Genomic DNA, 17,604 nt, shown 5'->3' with positions numbered 1-17,604 from the left:
TGCCTCACAAATAGTATTTTCTGTTTGCAGTGTCTGGGAAGGTTTGGGATAAGCCACCCTTCCTTGGGGAAGAGTCATTATAGTGGAGAAAATATTCTTTCCTTGTGGAGACTGGAATGGAAATCCTGTCTGCTTAGCGAAATGTAAGGAATGAGGCAATGCTCATCCTTCCCAGGAACAGGTAGGTTAATTGATTGCTAGCTGGTGTTTTCTCACCTTATCGTTATCTCATTATCACTTTATCTCAGCAGTATCTTTTTTTTAGTGCAAGTTATATGCTGAATAATGTTATGGCTAACTGTGGCATGAAGAAAATGTGTGTTTTGTTGTTATTACATTATAGCTTTTGAGTGGAATAATGAATCAGTATATTACATTTAAAGAATTTAGGTGTAGATTTGGAGCACTTTTGAATTTTGAATAGATGAAAAGATGGGCCCCTGCCTCCTAGTGCAAAACTCTTTGCAGATTTCTGAATATAGTAGTATGTTGGCTGTTGTGGGCAGGACTTGGTGATTGAGTGTACTGAGAAACATTATTTATATATATAGGAGAGGCTAGGGCACAAAGAAAGGTGTAGATAGAGTTACCTTAAGGTGTTTCTTCATGGCTCTCCTCCCTGCCCTAAATTACAGGAGTGGTTTAAAAATGTACTAGCATTAACAGAATTGTAGGTGTGATACCTTTTTAACTAAGGAAAACAAGGTCTTTTGATAGCTGTTTAGTATACCCATAATTAGGACTACATAGGATGAGGAGAAGCAAACTGACTTGAGTCCTGACTTGACGTGGGATATTCCTGTTAAACCTTAGCTCCAACTTGCCAAGATGAACTACTCTTTGTGTTTAGTTAGCGTGGGGAGGAGAATTAGTCAAATGAACTTGCTGTGTATAAATTAGGGCATACTTTATCTTAGAAGTAAATAAACTACATCGTTCTGCTCTTAAAGTTTAAGAATTAAAGACGTTCCTGCATGTGGGTCAAGAGCTGTAGCTTTAAAGCCAGGCACAGCTGACTTCTGTCAGTGGTGCTTAATAGCAGTGTTGCCTCAGTTTCTCTTCTGTAAAAGGTAAAGAATATCTTCTGTACTGGATTTTTGTAAGGATTCATTGAAAGAATGTTTTAAAGCAGAAAATGGGATCCCTTGGACATGAACAGCCCTTAAATCATTTTTATTGCTCTTAGTTCATTATTATTAACAAGTTGAAAATTCAAACAAGTAGTCCAGTTTTCTGTGAGCCACTCATTTCTCAAGGACAGTTGTAGTTTAGTTTGGCATGAGCAGAGCTGCATATCAAATCTCACCTCTTAGCTTAAAAAATAGGTTGCCGAAAGGTTAAGAATGTCTCTGAGAAAGATACTGACTCAACATGGCTGCAGTTATCAGCTGGTGATGGTTTGGCCGTACAGTCTGGGAACAAGAAATTGTTAACACCGTCATTGGATGAAATACAGGGTAGATAAGTATTTGTCAAAGTGCAGTCCCTGCATCATGGTCATCTGGGATATTGGTTAAACGTGTAGATTCTTGAGTACTCTTCAAGATCTATGGTATGGTCCTTGATAGTGGAGTTCAGGAGTCTTCATTTTTAGTAAATACCTCAGATGATTTTATACACATTAGTTTGAGAACTGCTGGTATAAACTGAATTGGTAATTTGGGGTTCTGGTGTTCTCTGAGACCATTTTTTAAGCTACACTGTTCAGTAAATACACATGTATAATGTAAATACAAAGGGAGCTTAACATCTGAACCTTTCAGATATTTAAAGAGGCTTAAGATAATTGCCAAGGACTTGATCCAAACTATAGAAACCTGATAGTTGGTGATTACAGTAAGAAGCAGGCAAGAGAAGTAACCCTGCAAGAGGCACCCATCAGGACTCCTTGTTCAAAAAATTACCCTATACTTCTACAAAATACATTTTTATGAGTGAAGATGTTTCTTTTTAAAAAACGCTTTAGCTGAAACAAATTAGATATTGGATTATTTATCTGATAATCTTACGCTTTTCACTTAAGATAAGCTACTCAGAAATTGAGATTTTGATTGAAGTGTGTCTAATTTGGTTGGATGGGGACCATGATCTGTCTCTTGTGGGGAAAAGCCATTGCTTAGAATAAGGATATTGATTTGAGAAGAAAGTCGTAAGAGAAGGTTTAAATTTTAGATCGATCAATCCAAAAGAAAAAAAACAAAACCTTGAAGCTTATTTTCTCTAACTTTTGCTTAGGACAGTGGTAGTGACAGCCTGCATCTACGTCACTTTAACCCTCAGTCCTGTGATCATATCTGTCATTGGAACGGCAGATCTTTAAATTGGGGCTGTACTTGGAAAAACTTAACCTATGTTTGTATCAGCCTTATTTTTATTGTGTTAGTACATTCTGTGGTAAAAAAAAAAAAACAACATGCTAAACCCATGATTCTTTCTAAATTTGAGTAGAAAGGATTAGTTGGCATTTGTTTGAGGAGCCTGTTGTTTTTGTTTGTTTTCCCTGACTGTGGCCAGTTCTTTGGGAAGAAAAGCAACAATAAACTCATCTCTTTTTGTCCTTTGAGCTGTGAAATATGGTGTTGATGTTTAGGTATGAATACCCAGAATGGAAAGTATACATCATACTCAGGAATTTCATTGTTCTACATTAAAACGTTTGGTAATTATAATTTGTTTTAAAACTTTCTTTGTGATTTAATTTTCCTGTGAACTATTAGCTGTTTAAGAGCTTAGGCCTTCAAGTAAGACAAGCCTAGACTTGATTTCTGGCACTTACTTATTGGCTAAGTGATCTTGGTAAAGGTAACCTTAGATTAAGCCCTAGTTTTATCATATGTAAAGTGGATATTCACATGTAAAGTGGTAATAATAATACCTATTCATAGATTTATTGCACGGCTTAAACCTAACACTTAGTATTGAGTAAATAGTCACTAGGATGGGTTTATAAGACCTTGTTTTTGGTGTCAGATGTGTTACAGAAATAATTCTTTTTTAAAATTTTAGAAACGTAATACACTCCACATTTTGTGTTACATAAAACCCCAATGAAGTCTTAGGGCAGCACTCTGTACTTTCCTTGGCAATTGTTTAATTATGGATAAATAAGGACAGTAAATAGTCACACATCTGTTCAGATGCTGCTGCCAAATGAGTTCAGGTCAGTTCAGTTTTTGTCACCGTATGAGTTAAGAAGGAGCTTTAAGTTTGTATAGTTTTTGGAGTTTTGGATTTGTGGATTGTGTCCCTGTGTTTTAAACTTGAGAAGAATTACATTCTAGGAATAAAGTCTTAGCTGTTTAACTGATTATCTCATTTTGGAAGGTTTCTGTGTATTTTGGATTCTAATATTTTCCTCTAAGAATGAGGATATCTGAAAGTTCATACTTAGCAGCCTGCTTTAAAATGCTTAGGAAGAGTATTTGTAAATAGTAAATTAATATTGTGTTCTGTTACTGGAGTAGCTTTAAAATATCTTGAAATTGTGTATTTACAACAAAGAATTTAGCAGTACTATACTCCTCTCAAGTGTTAAAATGTAATTTTTTTAACATCTTTATTAGAGTATAATTGCTTTACAGTGGTGTGTTAGTTTCTGCTTTATAACAAAGTGAATCAGCTATACATATACATATATCCCCATATCTCTTCCCTCTTGCGTCTCCCTCCCTCTCACCCTCCCTATCGCACCCCTCTAGGTGGTCACAAAGCACTGAGCTGATCTCCCTGTGCCATCCAGCTGCTTCCCACTAGGTATCTGTTTTACGTTTGGTAGTGTATATATGTCCATGCCACTCTCTCACTTCGTCCCAGCTTACGCTTCCCCCTCCCCACGTCCTCAAGTCCATTCTCTACGTCTGTGTCTTTATTCCTGTCCTGCCCCTAGGTTCTTCAGAACCTTTTTTTTTTTTTTTTTAGGTTCCATATATATGTGTTAGCATATGGTATTTATTTTTCTCTTTCTGACTTACTTCACTCTGTATGACAGTCTCTAGGTCCATCCACCTCACTACAGATAACTCAATTTTGTTTCTTTTTATGGCTGAGTAATATTCCATTGTATACATGTGCCACATCTTCTTTATCCATTCATGTGTTGATGGACACTTAGGTTGCTTCCATGTTCTGACTATTGTAAATAGTGCTGCAGTGAACATTGTGGTACATGACTCTTTTTGAATTATGGTTTTCTCAGGGTATATGCCCAGGAGTGGGATTGCTGGGTCATATGGTAGTTCTATTTTTAGTTTTTTAAGGAACCTCCATACTGTTCTCCATAGTGGCCGGATCAATTTACATTCCCAGCAACAGTGCAAGAGGGTTCCCTTTTCTCCACACCCTCTCCAGCATTTATTATTTGTAGATTTTTTGATGATGGCCATTCTGACTGGTGTGAGGTGATACATCATTGTAGTTTTGATATGCATTTCTCTAATGATTAGTGATGTTGAGCATCCTTTCATGTGTTTGTTGGCAGTCTGTATATCGTCTCTGGAGAAATGTCTATTTAGGTCTTCTGCTCATTTTTGGATTGGGTGGTTTTTTTGATACTGAGCTGCATGAGCTGCTTGTAAATTTTGGAGATTAATCCTTTGTCAGTTGTTTCATTTGCAAATATTTTCTCCCATTCTGAGGGTTGTCTTTTCATCTTGTTTATGGTTTCCTTTGCTGTGCAAAAGATTTAAGTTTCATTGCGTCCCATTTGTTTATTTATGTTTTTATTTCCATTTCTCTAGGAGGTGGGTCAAAAAGGATCTTGCTGTGATTTATGTCATAGAGTGTTCTGCCTATGTTTTCTTCTAAGAGTTTTATAGTGTCTGGCCTTACATTTAGTTCTTTAATCCTAAATGTGATTTTCATCTGATTCTTACTGTGGATGTGGAAGTTTGCTTTGTATCACTTTGCAGCATGGGCATGTGATGGAAGTGCTTCTTAACCTGCTGTCCTCTGTATTGTTGTGGAAGTATGGTAGAAAAATGTTGGAGCTTCTCAGAGTAATTGAGAGTGTGACTGGGGTGGTGGCGGTGATGGGAGGGTGTTAGGAAGTTATCAGTTATTGGGCACTTTCTATATTCCATTCTAGAAATAGTTCTGATTTCCTAGAGTTGATGTTAGCACTTCTTTTCCCCTTCACAAAACGGAGTTGGTATTTACATTGCTCAGTAAGAAAACAGACTCAGAGAGGTTAAATACACCTGAATAGCAAAATTGAAGTTTGGACCTAGGTTTGTTCAACTCTCTTACATTACCCAACATGCTCTTCTCACACTAGGGATTGGCACTTTGGAGTTGAAGAGTTAGCAAATCTCCATGGCTACTTAAATGCTGGAAAATTAGAAGCCTTAATATATTTAGAAACAGTCAGAACATGTTTTGAGGCGAATGTAACTTTGGGTCATGCTATCCTAGTGACCAGTGCAGTGTAGAAAAGAGTGCTGGCCTTGTCAGCAGACCCAGGTTTGGCCTGACATTAAGAAGCTTTGTGTCCCTCAGTGAGTCTCGTAATCAGCTCTCAGCCTCATCTTCAGCTCTAATTAATGACTCTGTGCTTTCTGCTCCTTCATGAGATGTAGCAAATACTGTGTATTTGAAGAATACCAAACCTTTAAAATTTTTGGATTTGAAGGAAAAAAGTCTGGTAAGCACATATTATATTAAATACCACACTTTGAAACAAATGACAGGTTATTTATGGAAATGTTTGTGTCATTTTGAAATATGAGATGTTACATGATGTAATTACATGAAATTTGATCTTTGCAGAGTGAGAATGTTATGTTGCCCTGGATGTTTTTCCCAGAATACATGGAAATGATTTATTAAACACAGCCTGAGCAGCCTACCTTCTTCATTGTTAGTGTGTTTATGCTTTTACACATTCGCTGTTTTAGATTACTTTCTCAACCTTCAGGAAAAACGTTTTCAATGACCTAGCTTACAAGCCCCACAAAACCACCCTACTCTGAAGTTGCTTAAGTGATAAAAGAATGGGAACATCAGATTGGTACAGCAAACTGCTTATTTTAAGGTTTGGGTTTAGCTCAGCGTTTCTTTTTTATATTCTGTGTTTGTAGCGCAAATGTAGTGAAAAGAGCATTGGCTTTGAGCCCAGGAGATCTGGATTCAAAATCCTGACTTTCACCAGTTTTGTGACCTTGGGCAATTTACTTACATTCCTGAAACCTCATTTTTCTTACCTGTTAGTAGAAATAATGACTCTGAAGGGTGATTGATAACATTAGAGATAGTTTTTTTGGGCAAATAATAGGAGCCTAATAAATGGTCACTGTGATTTTTACTATTTTTGGAGTCAGAGACCTGATTCAGATTCCAGGTTTAAGATTGGCCATGTTTCTGTGTCACTTAGGCACCACACGTAAGTGCTGCCAGTCCCAGGTAGTTACGCTCTGTCATCTTATTCTTCTGCTTAGGGAGTATTTACGCAGCTCTTTTTACAAGTTAACTTAAGTTGATTCTGTAGGTCTGGAGCTCAAGTTTTAAGATGCTGTTATTTGATTTTTCTTTTTAATTGACATTATATAAGCACCACAGGAATGGGAAACCTTCCTTCTACTGATACTTGCTAAGGTATGGGGAAAATGACCAACTGCAAACATTTTCTGCGTGAAAAGCTTTGGTAATTTGCCATTATAAACATAATATTGTACATTATAAGAAATTGAGAAATTATAGCAAATTAGAAAAGAAATGATTTCATTTTCATTTTGCTATAGTTTACTTTTGTTGATGGAAATACATTTGAGTATCAATTCTTTTAAAACAGGGAAATAGGAATTATCTCTCTAAATTAAGAATAATTATGAAAAAGTCAATGAATAAGTGAAAAAGTAATTTTTTTTTTTTATGACCTGAGGAAGGAAGGGGATGGAGCAGAGAGGGAAGGAAAGATTCCTGTGATAAAAGACACAGTGATAGTGCCAGAGTTCTGTGTTTTTGTTTTGTTTTTAAGGACCATAACTGTTTAGCTTGAAAATTAGAGCAGTTGCTGTTAAATTTGATGAATATATTTTCTTCCTCATTAATGTTTTCTATTAAATAGAGTACAAGCATTTTTTTATATCCTTTACTTGAAGTGGAGGAAAACTATTAATTTCATTTTTTGGAAAGTTGGTATTAAGTTATTCGATTATATTTTTAAAAGGTGCATTTTATGGAGCAACATCACCATCTTGTGGCCTTCTAGAATATTGTTGCCAAAGGTATGTTGTAAAAACTACAAGCGTAAATTAAATTGTTCTCTGATGTTGGCCAAGGGCTCAATCAAATTTGTATTCAGCAGTTCTTACTGTAAATGGGAGGTGGGAGTTAGAAAATAAAATGATTTGTACACTAGGATTTCAACTTTGTAAAAAAAAAATCTGTATTGGAGGAAAATAATGGTACAAAACTGGAAACAGTTGTGAGTTAGGTTGATGCAAAGATTGTGGATGGTTGTTACTCTCACGTTTTCATGAAATATGCAGTGTTTATAGTCAAGCAGTTCTAAGCTAGAAAATATCAATATGTTCTGTCCTCCATTTCTTAATCAATAGGATTACCAAGGCCCAAAGAAGTTTAGATGCCCTGTCTCATTCAGCCATTTAGTGAGACTGTTATCTAGAGCAGTGTTTTCCAAGCTGGTGACTCTTGGAGGAATATTTTCTACCTGAATTTTTACACTTTTTTCCTTCATTTTGATGGTAGTTTTAAAAGAAAAAAAAATCAATTTGAGAAGTACCGTAGTTCATTTAAAAGAGCACCTAAAAACTAAATGAGGCTATTTGGTTTTAAGCCTGTGTTTACTTAGTTGTTTTTAAGATTCAAATCGTTGACAACAAGTATCCAAATATAATCATCTAAATAGTATTAAACACTCCTGTGTGCCAGGCTTTGGGGGAGACATGGTGGATACAGTGGCCAATGGCCAGGATTTGTCCTGCATGCTTGGAATTTATCGTCTAGAATGCAGTGAGAAAAATAAAGCTATTTCGATGAACACAGAAGTTTGAAATCAGGGATTCTGGGAGAAAACAACTATAACTTACGGCAAATACTCATATTTACCATGTATTAGGCACCATGCAAAGTGCTTTTGGTACTTTTTCTCAGTGTCAACTATTTATTTTGGAATTTTGCTTTCATTTTTGCATATGTACACAAATATGTATTTGTGGAAGGTCTGAAACACCTCTGTGGACAGTACCAGTGGTCTGGCTCTTAATGGGTTTGGTAGGCTTTTGTGCCTTGGTCTTGGTATCTCACCACCATTTATAACATTCCTATTGGGAAAATCTGTACCGTGTTCTAAGTAGCCGTCTTTCCCCCAGACTTTGAGAGTCCAATTGATATATAATTTGGGGATTAATTTAAGACTTCTGAATTATTTTGAATATTTAGTTAGGGACAGAAAGTGTCCAAGTTTAATGAGCTTTTCTCTTGTATATATACTGTTGGACATTTGAGTATTTAATAAGTCAAATGAACATTTTAGGTAACACTTATCCTTTACTTTTGTATTGGACATTTTTGTATTGAGCCTTTACTGTGGGCTGTGGAGATAAAATCACATTGGTAAGGTGGACATGGACTTGGTGCTCAGAATTATCAAAGCAAAGATGGGAGAGTGTATAGATGGTTTATCCCACCTGTATAGGATTTTCTTTATAATATTTTAAAGTTTTAGTTCTGTGCTATATAGGTACATTTTTTTAACATAACTACTCTAACCATTTCTACAGGTTAAATGTTTTATTGATTGTGAATCTTCATTTAACACATTTTTAAAGTATATAGTAAGGGCTGAGCAATGGGCTAGGGGCTGGAATTATAAAGATGAGTAGTAATAAAGAAATTTCTGGTGTAATGGGGAGATAAAGAAATAACATGGTTATAGTGCTGTGTTTGCTTGAGCTGAATCTTTAGGGATGATTAGAAATTAGGTAGATGAGCAGTGGGAATAACATGTAGGAAGTCATGGGTGCCTAGATGTGTATGTGAGAATCACTTGGGGCCCCTGGTGGAGTCCCCAGGTAATTCTGACATGCAGCCAGGTTGAGGAAAACTGGTAGTGGATTAGAAATATGTGTCATTAGTGAGCTTTGGGTAAAGAGCTTTTTTGGAGAATACCAGTTATTTTATTTTCTCTAGCTGAATTTTAATGAACGAAGGTGGCAGAGAGTGTGTGTGTACGTAATGCATCTGAATAACCGGAAGTAGTTTGGTAGTAGCTAGAGTATGCCTTTTTCTCTTCTGGATCCTATGTTCTAAACAGCTCTAACATATCTTTGCTTCTAAACGTGAACTATAAAGGTGAGTTGGAAAAAAAAAATCACACATCTGTGGGGATTGGTGCTGCTACTACTGACCTGGGCCCAAGTCTCTGCTCTGTCTGCCTTGAATTCCTTACCTACCACATCCCTGTTGAAACAGGGAATTTGGTCTATGTTTACTGACCATTGTATTCCCAATGCCTCCTTCACCAAAGGAATTGGCAGGTAAAACCTCCTTACCTTTCTTCCCAGACAATGTCAGAGATATCTGCACTTTCACTCATTCTTTTCTCTTTCTAGTCTCAGTGTAAGAACTATGTCTGTACCTCTGCATTAAATCTCAACCAATCCTGACTTCTCAGAGATCTTGTCGTAGTAATCATTGTCTTTTCTGTGACGTCAGCTGCTTGCTGCCTGAAAGCATGTTCAGGGTCTCTTCTGTCTTCAAAAACAAACCTATGTACGCCTCCCTTTAAGGCTATATCTCTTTTCCTATACAATCATACATCTGAACAGAGGTTTCTGGCTGTTAATTTACTTCTGAAGCCTCTGGCCTCTGGGCCCCTACCACTCCATTAAAATTGCTCTTGCTAAAGGCCTGGTAACATCCATACAGTCCAGTAAACAGTTTTCTCTTTTTACTGATCTTGCTGGGGTGCTTGGTGGGCCTAGCCACTCTTCTTTTCCTTGAAATTCTTTCTTGAAGTTTTCTTCAACCCTGTGCATGGTTCTCCTCTACCGTTCAGCCTTTCAGTACTGCTCTTCCCTGCTAATTGTATGCAATAGGCCTTTTCTGGATGAAAGACCACCTGTCGCAGCAGGTGGCTTCAGTTCACTCTTGCAGTTCACTTTTGAACTCTGCTTACGTTTACCTCCAGTATCTATTTTCTGAGGTCTGTTTCAGTCAGTCAGTAATACTTCTGGGGGGCCTTCCCTCGGCCAGGCTTTAGCCTGGGTTCTGGGAATAAATAAGATGGAGTCGCTGCCCTTGGAGGTCGGCGTGGGTTGGAGACAGAAGTAAGAGGTTAAGATAACTGAACGTAAATCATTGAGAATGATAAAATAGGGTGAGGTGGTAGAGTTGAAGGAGTGAGGCTTTGGCTGTGCCTGGGCTGACTAGAGATTCTTTCTGAACGGGTCATACTTGAGTGGAGCCCTAAGGCTGAGAAGGTAGCCAAGGGACTGTCAGATGGAGAGTGAAAACAGAGGTCTCTCAGCAGCACAAGGTATTCAGGTTAGGGATGGCAGGAATGCCAGTGAGAGAGAAAGAGGGGAGGAGAGAGGTAGGAAATGTAGGGGCAGCAGGTCACGTGGGGCCATGTATGAGTTTGGATTTCTTGTAGTTAAAAGGAGAGAACATTGGGTGTGAAACAGTTTTTGTGGCGCGTACTGTTTTGGAAAGCCCACTCCGACCACTGGTAGAGGATGGATGTGGTGTGGGAGCAGGGAGACTATGTGCCTGTAGTTTAGATGAGCATTTACGAAGCTTGAGAAGAGGGTTGTGTTGCGGATGTTGAGAAGTACTCTCCCTTGCTTTTATCCCTGCTTTTATCTCTGCTTCTCCTGCCCTCCCCTCCCCTGCCCTCCCCTCCCCTCCCCTCCCTTCCCCTCCCTTCCCTTCCCATTTCTCGTTTTGTCTTCTTGTTGTTTTTTAATAATACACAAACCCCAAGTCTGTTTGGTGCCCAAAAGAAGAGGGTATAAATGTGGGGAGGGAGTATATCTTAGGAGGTGAAAGTTGTGTAGGTAGTCGGTCACTTTGGAAAGTAGGAGGGTATACTTCATTTTCAGAGACTTATACTAGGACAGGGTTATGTAGTATATTTTTATAAGAATCTCCATCAGAAATTATTTAAAATAAGGTAGATGGCATGAGTGTCTCAGAAGGTTGAAGTGTTAGGTTTCTAAGTAACCTCCGTATTCAGAAAAATTAGCTGATAAAATTGCAATATAGTAAGACTGTGTTTTTCTATAAATGCTTTATTTTTCATTCTCATATTTAATATTTTTTCATGTTATATTCTTAATAATTTAGCATTTATACAGCACTTTATAATTCACAAACTGCTTATATGATACTAATTTCTTCTAAGACATCTGCTGCTGAGAGAGGTTAAGTTACTTGTCCAAGGTCATGTCAATTTATTTATTAAGCATTTGTGTGCCAGGGAGTTTTCTTAGCGATTTGTCAATATTAACTTATTTAATTCTCTTAATAACTCTGTGAGGTAGGTACTGTTGTCTTTGTCTTTTTTTTTTTTTTTTTTTTTTTGCGATACGGGGGCCTCTCACTGTTGTGGCCTGTCCCATTGTGGAGCACAGGCTCTGGACGCACAGGCTTAGTGGCCATGGCTCACGGGCCCAGCCACTCCGCGGCATGTGGGATCTTCCTGGACCCGGGCATGAACCCGTGTCCCCTGCATCGGCAGGCAGACTCTCAACCACTGTGCCACCAGGGAAGCCCGTCTTTGTCATTTTATAGATATAAAAACTGAGGCACTGGGACTTCCCTGGTGGCACAGTGCTTAAGAATCCGCCTGCCGATGCAGGGGACACGGGTTCAAGCCCTGGTCCAGGACGATCCCACATGCCACGGAGCAACTAAGCCCGTGTGCGCCACAACTACTGAGCCTGTGTGCTGCAACTACGGAAGCCCATGCACCTAGAGCCCGTGATCTGCAACAAAGAGTAACCCCCTGCTCGCCCAACTAGAGAAAGCCCATGCGCGGCAATGAAGACCCAACGCAGCCAAAAAATAAATAAAATTAGAAAAAAAGCAACAAACAAACAAAAAAAACCTGAGGCACTGTGGGGTAAAGGAGCTTGCCAGTAGTGGAACTGGGATTTGAACCCAGGCAGTCTGGCTGCAGAATTTACTCTCTCAACCACTGTTATGCTGCCTCTTAGTAAATGTGGGAGCAGAAGTTCAAATCCAGATTCACACTGGACTCTGGCACATGATGGTTTCTTCTTTTCAATTATTTGTTTCTACCCCCACCCCACCTGTCAGCCAGGCTGCAGATCTTCTATAAGCAAAAGCTTACTTGTTGACAGGATCTGACTTGGGTTTCTTTAATTTCTAACATTACTAGATATTGAGAGTTTTATATTCACTTTGCAGTAAATTAATTTTTTTAAATCTGCCAACCTCTGACGTGGAAAAGAGCAAAAACCAGTACTTCTGTCAGCTCAGAATAGAAGTATCTTTGATATTTGATCTCCGGACTGGCCTTTACTTTGGTATGTTGTAGTTACTGCTAGCTTAGCCTCCAGTCCTCTGTCCAAAGTCTATTATTAATTATTTATTGCTTTTCTGGGAAGGAATTTGCATTCTGTATGGAAGAAGACCTTGTAAATTTTGCTGGCTTGACGTTCACATGAAACACGTTTTATTTGAAACGGTGCGTTGTTAGTTTTGCTTGGGTAGGTAATTGTAACTATTATTAATTGGGGGCAAACACCTTGATAGGAAAATCAGAGCAAGTTAAGTTGCTCTGATTGTGTTTTGTGCTGTGACTGGAGCCTTACTGTGATGGAAAGCTGTTTTAAGGCAAAGAAGTAGATAGAATTTAAAGTACCCAGAATCAAGAATTACCTTGGTTAGAATTTACGAGAATGAGGAAGAGAACTGAGTAAGTAGTTTGACCAGCTATTGGATGTGAATTTTTAGTGAATAAATAAATTGCAGGAAATAAACTAGGAAATAAATTGCAGGGAATTAATGGGCAGCGGGTATAAGGGTGTGTGCCATGATAATTTGAGGAGGCATAAGGTTAAATTCAGCAAGGCTTTTGACTGTTACAGCAAGGGGCATGCAGTAACAATACAAATGTTTGTAGATTTGAGAAAGGAAAAGAAATTTGTTTTAATTATGTAACTGATAGTTTAAGAGCAGATTGATTACACAGAACAATTTTGAGAGCAAGGTGGTCACATAGTTTGGAAATGGTTAAAATTGGCAGTTAAAAGGAAATCTATAGATGGATCAAGATTTAGTGCTTAAAAAATTAAAATTGTGATGTGTATGGTGCATTTCAGTGTAAAATTATTTTGCTTATTAGCTTGAGGTGGCAGCAGATACATATATATATATTTTTTAATTATTTAATTAATTTATTTATTTTTTGCTGTGTTAGGTCTTCATTTCTGTGCGAGGGCTTTATCTAGTTGTGGCGAGTGGGGGCCAGCCACTCTTTATTGCGATGCACGGGCCTCTCACTATCGCGGCCTCTCTTGTTGTGGAGCACAGGCTGCAGATGCGCAGGCTCAGTAGTTGTGGCTCACGGGCCTAGTTGCTCCGCAGCATGTGGGATCTTTCCAGACCAGGGCTCGAACCCGTGTCCCCTGCATTGGCAGGCAGATTCTCAACCACTGCACCACCAGGGAAGCCCAGATACATACATTAATGAGAGGCAAATTTTGAGACGTTAACTATAAAGCAGACTTTCTATGTAATTGTTTGAGAGGAATAACACTTAAAAATAAAATAATACGATTGATTATAAACTCATTGGACACAAGAAAGTGAGATAGGTAAAGACTAAGAAGAGAATGAACTTGCAAAAGGGGAGATATGAGATACAGCTGAAAAAGAAAAGTCAAGGAAAGAGGCCTAGATTTGTGTTGCTGGAAAAGTACAGGTAAAAATTGGAAGATGATTGAAAACGGAACCAGAAGGCTTGGGGAAAATTAATATATTTATTTACCTCCTCTGGTTGAAAATCCGAAAATGGGTGGGGATAAATAATAAGAGTTGGATATTAATACTGACAGGAAATTTGGCATTTTGAAGATAAATACATTTTCCTCATAAAAAATACTTCCTGTGTTCTTCCCATAAACTGACATATATTGTGCACTAAAAGGAACTTTGAAATTTACTGAAAGTGCAGAAAGATGGAAGAGAGAAAGTTGTGGTTATTAGATCCTATGATTAGATAGGCATTTTTCATATCATTTTTTTTTTGCTGTACGCGGGCCTCTCACTGTTGTGGCCTCTCCCGTTGCAGAGCACAGGCTCCGGATGCGCAGGCTCAGCGGCCATGGCTCATGGGCCCAGCCGCTCCGCGGCATGTGGGATCTTCCCGGACCGGGGCATGAACCCGTGTCCCCTGCATCGGCAGGCGGACTCTCAACCACTGTGCCACCAGGGAAGCCCTAGATAGGCATTTTCACATGAAAATAAACACCCAGGCTGTAGTTGGAGGATAAAAAGTACCTGTGGATGCCTGTCTTCATTTGTCCTTTGTCTGGTAGGTAATGCAAGTGCTCTTCAAGTCACTGGAATGGCACAGTTTTAAAGTGTTATTCCTTTTCACCCAGTGGCACTTGTAAATTATCAGGAGGGTAAAATTCCTAGGTTTTGTATTAAGAGGATTAATCAGTGAAGTTTATACAGAGAGGTCAGTGTGGACAAGTAAACTTTTTAAGAAATCACCTAGCTTCTATCCCAAACAATTAAAAGTATGTATTGAGACCTTAACACCAAGTTTATTTGAAGGTAGAGGAAGAGGCACAGTGGTTGAGAGATCCTGGTAAGAAAAGCTCCATGGGAGATAGAGTAGGAATTAAAAATAATGTTAATGTTACAGTATTAAAATTTGAAATGGTTGTACTTGGCCTACTTCCTTGAGATGGGAATGTGAAAATTTGGAACTGTGAAGTGCTGTGCAGGCATAAACTAGGGATGGTATCACCACTAGGTGCTACTAGGACAGAGGAGAGCTGGGGGGACTGAAGGCAGACAGAATCTGAAGAGAGAGCGCAGTGCTGGAGATAACTGCTCGGAGATGCCGAGCAGAGTAGCGCCTGCCAGTCCAGCATGGGGTCATCCCTGCTAGTCAGTGGAATGGAAGTGCGCAAGATACAGTATTGGCACAGAAGCGGAGACTGGAGTGAGGGTGACTGCATGAGGTGAGGAAGAACAGTTGGACTCAGTGTTTGGAGGCTACGCAGGAAGTTGGAAGTGTCTTCAAATCCGTAGGGTACCAGAGTGGTGATTATTTGGAGAGTTTGGTAAAAGTAAACAATTCTGAAGTTTAAAGGCATTGGGTATTGAGAAAGTTTTTGCTCCTTCCTCTTCCCTTCTCCCTACATGTAGTCCCCAGGGTTGTGAAATTGAGGCCTAATGATGAGTAGTCCCTATAAAATTGATTTTTCATTTCTGAATATTTAGGTCATACAGAAATTGTAAAGTCTAACAGAATTATGCTTTATTATAACAGGATTCCACTAGAAAAATACCCTTGAGATACATCCAAAAAGCTGTCTATGCAGTTAGAGCCATTACATTGTTTAGTAAGGTTACCCTTAGTAAAAGATCTCAGCGTGCCCAGAAATGAGAGGTTCCCAAGAAGCAGAACTCAAAACCTAGATGGTCCTGTGCAAATCAGGATGAGTTGTTTACTGTCCTGTTCTATAAATTCATTGAAATGATCAACAGTATATTTTTATAAATGATCTCTATATAGAAGTAATATTCTTTTATTGTTTAAAATTAAATCCCCTATTTTGTAGTTTATTTTTTTTAAGGGGTAAGTTTTTGGTACTTTTTTTTTTTTTTTGGCTACGTCGGGTCTTAGTTGAGGCACGCGGGATCTTCATTATGGTGAGCAGGCTCTTTGTTGCAGTGTGTGGGCTTCTCTCTAGTTGTGGCACGCGGGCTGCAGAGCGTGGGGGCTCGCTAGTTGTGGCACACGGGCTCTAGAGTGGGCGGGCTCAGTAGTTGTGGCATGCGGGCTTAGTTGCCCCGTAGCATGTGGGATCTTAGTTCCCCGACCAGGGATCAAACCCACGTCCCCTGCATTGGAAGGTGGACTCTTAACCACTGGACCACCAGGGAAGTCCCTAGTTTATGATTTTATGAAATACTTATTTTCTGCTTTAGAGTTGTTGAATCTTGGATATTTTAGGGAGAGGGAGGCTTTGTTCATCTATCTTTATCTTTGCCACACTCACTGAATTTTAAATTTTGTGCTGTTGTCTAAATGGAGGCTTTCTAACCTTTCAAGTTCCACATTCATTGGACTAAACTTCTTTAGCAACTGGTATGTACCATCCTGTCTTGTTACTGAGATGTTACCTGTGTATTAATATCATCTTTAAAACTAGAGTACCCGTATGGAAACGGGGGCTTTGTCTTGTACCATTTTTGTGTCCTTGCCATACCCACTTTACAGACTAGGCAGTCAGTATGTTTATTAATTGATCCAGGCAGATAGATATATGATGATATTTCTCTGTCTTTTCCAGTCTTTAATGCTATGCATAGTATGCAAAATGGATCAGATCTTTTGATATTTTTTTTAAAATTTTGCTTCTGACTTAAGAATGACATCATGAAGTAAGCAGACAATTAAGATGTACCTTCTAAGTGAGGAGTTGATAGGTCTGTAACCTTGGAGGACTGGAAATGTATTTTATTGTCTACATTCAGGACTCTTACTCTGTTCTTTGCAGTTGAATAATAATGAACCCATATTCAACTTTGTGGCATTTTTAAAGGGTTGAGCTGGACATAATCAGCTTACATATAACTGGCCATATCCTCTGGGCATAGGTTATGACCTAAATTCATTTGGATGAATAACCAATTCACTTCAAAGTTTGTTAAAACTCAGGCTTTGTTTTTTCTTTTGTCACACTTGGTCACACAGCTGTTAAGTGGCAGAATTGGAAATGAAATTCAAGTAGTCTAACTGCAGAATTGGCTCTTGAAAACTTTGAGCCATATTGTCTCCCACAATTTGCTTCACTTCTGTTCCCTATCCTGGTTATGGCTCCATCACCCACCCAGATAGTGAAGTGGGAAATTTTGGTTGTTCAGAATCCTTCTTCTTTCTAAGCCTCAGCTATCCCATAATCATCTGTCAGAGATCTTATACATATGCTGAGTTTTTTCCTTCACATTACCAGTGCTCTGGTTCAGATAAACTTTTTTTACGCGGGCCTCTTACTGTTGTGGCCTCTCCCGTTGCGGAGCACAGGCTCCAGACGCGCAGGCTCAGCGGCCATGGCTCACGGGCCCAGCTGCTCCGCAGCATGTGGGATCTTCCCAGACCGGGGCACAAACCCATGTCCCTTGCATTGGCAGGTGCACTCTCTACCACTGCGCCACCAGGGAGGCCCTAAACTGATTATTTTAAATCTAGACCCTTGCTACCAAAGTTATTCTTCTAAAATGCAGTTCTTGCTGTGGAAAGCTATCAGTGTCTATCAGTTACCTTCAGGATAAGCTTTAAACTACTGTGCTTGGTATATTTTAGATACCATATGAACTATCCCATAGGATCCTATACAGTATAGATTACCGTTTGCCTGTTGGCCTCATCACTTT

The 17,604-nt window shown here is 39.0% G+C and overlaps 1 protein-coding gene across 2 annotated transcripts in view; it reads left to right on the top strand.

The window, feature by feature from the left end:
- WWP1 (WW domain containing E3 ubiquitin protein ligase 1) overlaps positions 1–17,604 on the top strand; it is a 112,333-nt gene that overhangs the window by 5,802 nt on the left and 88,927 nt on the right. Inside the window, exon 1 of one of the 2 annotated variants that reach the window (XM_067711937.1) lies at positions 44–181. The exons of the other annotated variant lie outside the window; for it this stretch is intronic. The gene's annotated coding sequence lies outside the window, so the exon portion shown is untranslated. Of the gene's footprint in view, positions 1–43; positions 182–17,604 lie in introns of those variants that run through there. 2 annotated transcript variants of the gene reach the window in all.

Source organism: Pseudorca crassidens, chromosome 17 (assembly GCF_039906515.1).
Source record: "Pseudorca crassidens isolate mPseCra1 chromosome 17, mPseCra1.hap1, whole genome shotgun sequence".
In the NCBI taxonomy this organism is placed as follows: domain Eukaryota; kingdom Metazoa; phylum Chordata; class Mammalia; order Artiodactyla; family Delphinidae; genus Pseudorca; species Pseudorca crassidens.
This window is presented reverse-complemented; position numbering and strand designations above follow the sequence as displayed.